This window comes from Taudactylus pleione, unplaced genomic scaffold, assembly GCF_031769625.1.
Source record: "Taudactylus pleione unplaced genomic scaffold, aTauple2 ptg000201l, whole genome shotgun sequence".
NCBI classification, from domain to species: domain Eukaryota; kingdom Metazoa; phylum Chordata; class Amphibia; order Anura; family Myobatrachidae; genus Taudactylus; species Taudactylus pleione.
The window spans coordinates 36,699,619-36,707,474 of NW_028284603.1; the positions used below are offsets into that span (position 1 = coordinate 36,699,619).

Here is a 7,856-nt window from a genome sequence, read left to right on the forward strand (position 1 = left end):
AGATGGAGCGATTCCGCTCGGCATGTGGGACTTGTGGATGAAGCCCTTCATTCGCTTTGCCAGGATTCCAGGGTGGTCAATCAGTTGAAATCAGACCACTACATTTTGGCCACCGTGCTCGATCCTAGGTTTAAAGCCTATGTGGTGTCTCTCTTACCGGCCTACACAAGCCTGCAGAGGTGCAAAGTCCTGTTGGTGAAAACACTGTCCGCTGAAGCAGAACGTGACATGTCAACAGCTCCTTCATTTTCTCCCGCAACTGGGGCTGCCAGGAAACAACTTAGGTATCCTAAGCAACCCGCTGGCGGTGATGCAGGGCAGGCAGGACCAAGTTTGGACATCTGGTCCAGACTGAAGGACTTGGCAACATGTCTACTGTCACTGCATATGATACTGTCACCATTGACAGAATGGTGGAGGATTACATCGGTGACAGCATCCAAGTAGGCATGTCAGACAGTCCGTACCTGTACTGGCAGGAAAAAGAGGCAATTTGGAGGCCCCTGTGCAAACTGACTGTATTTTACCTGAGTTGCCCCCCTCCAGTGTGTACTCCGAAAGAGTGTTTAGTGCAGCCGGGAACCTTGTCAGCAAAAGGCGTAGGAGGTTGCTTCCACAAAATGTGTAGAAGATGATGTTCATCAAAATGATTATCAACTCTTCCAGGGGAGACCAGCCTCCAGAACATGCAGAGGGACCTGTGGTGGTGGATTCCAGCGGGGACGAATTAATACTCTGAGGATGAGGATGTACACAAAACTGAAGAGGGTGAGGAGTCGGTGGATGAAGAGGATGAGGAAGACATCTTGCCTCCGTAGAGCCAGTTTGTGCGGGGACAGATTAATTGCCAGCTTGTTTTGTGGGGGCCCAAACGAACCAATCATTCAGCCACAGTCTTGTGCAGACTCTGGCGCTGAAATTATTGGTTTGTTAAAGTGTGCATGTCCTGTTTATACAACATAAGGGTGGGTGGGCTCAAGGACAATTCCATCTTGCACCTCTTTTTTTTCTTTGCATTATGTACTGTTTGGGGCCTAGTTTTTCAAACTGCCATCCTGTCTGCCACTGCAGTGTCACTCTTAGATGGGCCATGTGTTTGTGCTGCCCACTCGTGTCACTTAGCATAGTCATCCAGCTACCTCGGTGCAACCTTTTGGACTAAAAACAATATTGTAAGGTGTTCAGAATAGACTGGAAATTAATGTTATTGAGGTTAATAATAGCATAGGAGCAGAAAACCCCACAAATTCAGTGATTTTAGCTGTTTTTATGGTTTTTTTAAAAAAAATACAGATCCAAAACACAAAACCCAGAACCCAAAACACGGAAGGGTGGTTTTGGCAAAATCAATCCAGATCCAAAACACAAACAAAGATCCAGATCCAAAACCAAAATACAAAACACGAAAAGTTGCAGGTGCACACCCCTAATTCATAGGTCATACTTTTCCGCCTATTACAATGCATTGACTTTCCGCTTAGGCGAAATCATCCTGGAATTGAATATGTAGATACTTTGAAAATAGGCGGAAAGTCCTAATGCCCAAAAACTTATCTCCAAACGGCATTTTTCACCTCTAATTGAAAGTGTTGTTGTGCTAGTCTGTACAAACAGAGTTTAGCCTGGCAGGGACTTGTAGGGATTCTAGTTTTTTTATTTTACATTTTCCTTTGCTAGGGCTAACAGATTAATGTTGTTTGTTGGATCAATGCTATTGTATCTAGGCACATTTGTTTCGAGCATACCTACGACCTACACAATATGAACCAATTCACAAATCTGTTTTAAAAAAAAAAGTACATTGTGTTAATGTAAATGTTTATCAAAATAAAAAAAAAAAAAAAAACACACAAACATATGTGGACCAAAGTCTGTGTGTTTAATTTTTACATGTGTTACATCATTTCTTTTTGAAACAGCAAAACACACATCAGCTTCCAGATTGCCAGAAAGGGAGCAGCAGGAGCATGACTCCGAAGTGGCTTGTAAGTTCATGCACAATAGTCTTTTGCATCCAAACAGTAATGTCATTTCCATAAGGACACTGTTTTTATCTTTTTAAAGGACCATCACACCTTCCACCAAAAAAAAGACCAAGAACACTGCAGTCACTACAGTCTGTAACACCACCACCAAAACGTCTGGAGACTCGGCCTTACACAGCGGAACTCGCTTCACCACTTCTGGATGGTGAGTCTATGGACAAAACAACAAACGTTAGTATTAGACATTGGGAATAATTGTAACGCCAATTGACTATTGAGCACAGAACCTAAACATACATTAACAGAGTGGGTTTCAAATTGTGTGCTCCGGCAACCTGGGGTTGTTTAGTTCATTTACTGTGTTGTCTGTGTTTTTTTATTTTTTTGACCTAAAAATGTGTTGTACTTGTAAATACAATGTCTAAAACAATACACAACTCTCTTATAGATTATGAAGATCCACATCACATTTCCCAGGCTGCTTTTTCAGAGGATGATGAGCTACACGAAAATGAGCAGGAGATTTCCTTAACCCTTATTCCTGAAATGCCAAATATGCCACCAACACCCACTATGCCATCCACTCCACAATTTCATTACCTCCCCCTCCCCTCCCTCCCCCTCCACAGTCAGAAGCATCATACTGGCAAGACATGGTTGCATTTCACCAGCAACAAATAGATTTGTTACGCACACACTTCACACAAAGCCAAACTATTAATAAAATAGGACGTAGACACAATAAGAACCAGATGGCTCAGAGGGTAGAGTTAACATGTATGACCAACAGTATGGACCAAATGAGGCAATGCATGTTTTGTTTGGAAGCAGCACACACAGAAAATCAAAACAGGTTCAATGACCATTTGTTGCGATTAGGAGATCGTCAAAACACAGCCATTACAGATTTTGCTGGTATTGTACAAAATGTAGGTACTCAAATCTTAGGCAGATTACCTGAAGCAGCAGCAAGTATCACATCGAGCAGCATTTCCCAGGCCCTGACACCAGTAGACACACCACCCCAACATACATCCAGAACTTGAGGTGGAAGCCAAACAGGTCATGGTGGCAGGGGTCGCTCTAAGTAAGCTCTGTATAAAAGTTAAAGTTAACAAAAATCATTAAAAAAACCAGACATTTTCACTGTCTCACCAGATTATTGATTTGTACCAAGTATGTATTTAGCAAAATGTATAAGCTAAAGTTACACAGCTTTTAGCTGGCTTAAATACGTGGCCTTTTTTTAACATTTCTTCGAATGTGTTAATGCATTGTGCATTGAATCTACATTAAAAATTGACATATTCATAGACAGGTGCGTGTTTAAAATGCGGATTTCACTCAGCTCATTTTATTCACTGTCTGTGGGAGTGCCACAAAATTAAAAAATTCTGGAATAAATTTATTGACTATGTTAATACAGTATTTTCACTTAGAGTACGACCTGACCCACAGGCTTGTTTTTTTTCCGCTTTTTAAAATTATTATTTTGCCGCTTCTGACCATTCTAATGAGCACAGGGAAAAAGATTATACTCATGCATTGGACAACTAGAACACCTCCTACTCTTTTGGAAGTAAAACAGAAAATGCTAGAGCTTCTCTATTTTGATAGACGCTCTACTTTTCCTGATGTTAACAAAGGGGTAGAGAAATTCTACAAAAAATGGGAAATTTATATAGATAAATTAGATATAAATACTCAAAATGATATTGCTAGGGTATTTGAGTCCACTGGTTCTCCTTAAACGTCTTTCAAATGCCACGGATTGATCATTTATCTCTGTTCGGCATATACCATTCTCTTGCTCAGGGACTCACTAAAAAAGGGGCGGCTATCGATGTTGATCGACAAATCACCCCAGTTTGTAGGTGGGGAGGGGGGGTGGCTACACAAACGGAGGCGTTCCCGAAGGAACGCCTGCCATTTGTGGGAGGCACCACTGGGAGAGCTTCCGGGGCTTGCGACAGACGAGACCCTACCACAAGGGTCTCGTCGCAAGCCCCGATGGTCGCGAATGGTCACGACCATCGCGACCATCACCTGGCCGCTCGCAAAAGCTGTGGAGCCAGGAGGCCGCAACAAAAAAAAATGCCCTGATTCAGAGCGAACGCTCTTAAAGAGTGTCCGGCTCTGAATCAGGCCCATAGACTGAAGCCAGAACAGAGTTTGAACTTGGAACATAGGGCCTGATTTAGTAAGGAGCACAGCCGCAAAGTCGCATGCACCTGGCCGATTTTTGCATTGTGTGCATGCGTATGCATCGTAGTGCGCATGTGAGAACCAGGAAGCGATCGCAATGAGCACACAGTCCCCTCATAAAGTGATTGACAGGAAGTGGCCCTTTGTGGGTGGTAATGGGGGTGGTCAGAGAAATGCGGGCATGTCTGTGCATTTGGACGCCATTACAAGGACATGCATAATTAAGCCCCTGCAATGGCATATGCAGTCTGTGTACTAGATACCGACAGGAAGTTTAGAAATTTCTGAGTGAGGTCAGGTCAACCACGATTGTGCATATGGGTCCGATGGTTCTTGATGGAACCAATATTTTTGCTGTCTTGGGAGGTATTGTGGATGTAAGCAGGGCCGGCAACAGAAATCTTGGGGCCCGGTAAACTGATATCTCTGGGGCCCCCACCTCCTCACCACCACCCCCGACCCCACCACCCACACATCCCTTCCCTGCATGTGTGATATGTGATGCATGATCATGTTAATTTAAAGATATGCCAGACTTTAAATAAATTAAAAATACACTATGACTTACCACACTGTCCCTCTGAGGATGCAGGCTGTAGTTCTTGTCTGACATCTCTTCCAAGGTCTTCTTGCTAATGGTGATGTGGATGCCTCAAGAGTAGGAGGGATGGTGTCTGCAGCCAGCCATCCTCAGTCCTCAGCCCCACCATCTTCTTTAGTCCCCAGACTCTCATCACCTTCCTCACCCACCACCACCTTCCTCACCCACCACCACCTTCAGCTCCCATCACCTTCCTCAGCTCCCATCACCTTCCTCAGCTCCCATCACCTTCCTCAGCCTCCACCATCTTCTTCAGCCCTATCACATTCTTCAGCCCCATCACATTCTTCAGCCCTCACCACCTTCCTCAGTCCCTTTACATTCTTCAGCCTCCATCAAATTCTTTAATCACCTTCCACAGCCCTCATCAAACTTCATAAGCCACATTACCAGTCTCAATCACCTTCCTCAGCACTGCAACCTGCCATGTCAGGTTCAACTGCTCCTTCAGTAAAAGGGAGGGTGTAATGGACATGCAGCACCAGCAACGTGACCTATGACGTCACGCCAATGCATCGCCAACTGTAAGTTTACACCTGGCCTGGGTCGCATCTGACCAACCTGGTAGAGTCCAGCACTGCCCGGGCCAGGCTACGAGGGAGATGTGCAGTGGCAGCGGTTGGAATGGGTCCCGGCAACTGCAGTGCACTGACTGGATCAGTCCACGGCCCCAATTTTTACCCCTGTGGACCTAGGGGTCCCTTTGGACCTCAGGGCCCCTCTGGATCTCGGGGCCTGGTACAGGTGTCCCCTTAGACTCCCCCTGTCACCAGTCCTGGATGTAAGTAAAGGTAAGGGGGCACATTATGTAGTGCTAGACGTCTGCATTTTGTGCTGCGGTGGCATTGCAATTGCATGTACTAGCTTGTTTTTGCAGTGTCCGGGTGCATGCCTATGCAAACTTGCCCTTGAATCATGCCCATAGACTGAAGCCAGAGTGAGACCGGTATTGGAATACACACTGGAGCTGGAGTTGGATTCATCAGAATGTCTAGATTGAACCACTAGCATAGGAGCTGGACCAACTATCACCGACAAAGCTCAGACTGCTGAATGCTGTCAGGATCAGGAATATACACCCTCTGATGCATAGGGATTGGCTGATGTGGTCAGGGGGACATCAGCCTGGCTATCACTGGAGACTTAGTGGTCAGCTGACCGGGACCAATATGGCATTGCTCAGTATCCTGGGTTGGCGGGAATGCCGCCAGAACCCCAAGCCCCCTGAGACCACCACCACATTGAGAACCCATGTGAAATGCACCTGGTCAAGCAGAGGGAATGCTGCCAGAGCGCTGGGACCACCACCATGCTGGGAACTCGCTGATGGCACACAATGGGAACCCCCAGGCCAGGCCCCCCACCAAGACAGAGCAGCACGACCCCAAGGGTGAGCCCAATTCCTGACAATACCCCCCATTTTAAGGGTTGACTCTGGACAGCCTTTTGGTTTAGACAGATTCTTCTTATGGAAAAGCTTCACAAGTTATGGGGCATAAACATTGTTGAAGTCAAATAATTGGATGTGATCGTTTGCAATTATTATCTGACGATCTAGTCGTCTGTTGCCTGGTAAACAGTAAATCGGACACATGCTTTGCATTGGCGCAATCCGATGCGCACAGATGCATATATATATATATATATAAACATTCAAGGTTTTGTCAAGTGTGTGAGAAACAGGTTTCATGTGTATGTCTGTGTGTGTTTGTATATATATTGAGAAACTCCGCATACAGATACAATATGTCTGCAACAATTAAAATGCAACACAGATACTGGTATGCTCAGAGGAAGTGTTCTAAATTCAGAGTTAAATACCATTGTCAGAAACCTGCATATCTTACACTACAAACAAGCAGAGAAAAGCCTTTGATGAGCTAGCAGACTTCAAGGCTCCAGCAAATGTCTGCTGGTCACCTCTGAGAAGAACACCCTTACACCTTGGAATTTGGTTTAGGCAAACCAAATATTAAATATATATATTACACATACACTGATTCACATAATGCACAATCATAGACCTATATGCTCGCACATAGAAACTAGTAGACATGTCATGTTTGGTACCATTATAAATCCCTGTTTATTTGCAGATCTGCAGTTCTATCAGCAAAGGATTCGCATCTTGCATTCGCTAGTTATGGATTATAGGGAGTTATTGGTTGGAATGTAAATCTTTGTATGCAGTGTTGTAGTCAGCTTAAACCTGTTCTTCGGCGGCAAAAGACACACAAAGACTGTTGGGAGGCTGATCCATACCCCTGATGACACCGTATGAACTGACCTATGACCTGCATCGTACCAGACAGACCGGAAGCAAGAACCAATGAAAACCTGTTTGCTTGTCTCTATTGTTATTGTTGAAACTTGTAAGGTATATAGCTTGTGTACTTTAGCTAGTATTCAGTCATGCCCAAGTGACCACAAACGTCAGGAGTTATGGCTGGATACTGGATCCAGTGCACACGCGTATGTATTGGTTTGTACCTTTGTATTTACTTGCTATTTGCGCTAATTGTTTAAATCAAAGCATGTACTTTTTTTCTTGCAATAATATAACTTTTTGTTCTTTGGAACCACACGATTAGACTGGAAAGCAATTATTTCACTTTAGCGATTAAGGGGTATCCATAACATCTATGGAATCAATCCAAGTTCTTTCCTCTGGGCCATAGCCCTTCCAGTTATTGTAGATGACCAAAGCGATGATGGGAATCCAGGAATTGATCAATCTCAAACTTCACTCCTTTGTGGGTCTTGATTTTAGGGGTCTTTGGGTGCTGAAGACTGCAATTGATTTAGAATTAATGGTCATAGAAGAAATTTATGGAAGGAACTAGGAATCCACATACAGTATGTGGTGGTAACTCCAGCTTGTAAGCCACAGGATTCAATACATGAGAAATCGGGAAAGGTCCAAGGTATCGAGGAGAAAACTTCATACTTGGAAATCTAAGTCAAATGTTCCAGTTGGATAGCCAAACACGGTCTCCAGGTTTTAAGGCAGTAACAGCTCATTTCCAGTCTGCAAACTTCTTGTAGTTAGAAGAAGGGAAAGAAAG

General features: G+C 44.3%; 1 long non-coding RNA gene across 1 annotated transcript; it reads left to right on the forward strand.

Moving 5' to 3' along the window:
* The first annotated feature begins 1,915 nt into the window (after window positions 1-1,915).
* LOC148518304 (uncharacterized) lies at window positions 1,916-3,219 on the forward strand. Its single transcript, XR_015878991.1, has 3 exons — window positions 1,916-1,985; window positions 2,065-2,190; window positions 2,434-3,219. It is a non-coding gene; the product is annotated as an uncharacterized LOC148518304 (long non-coding RNA).
* The last annotated feature ends 4,637 nt before the right edge of the window (window positions 3,220-7,856 follow it).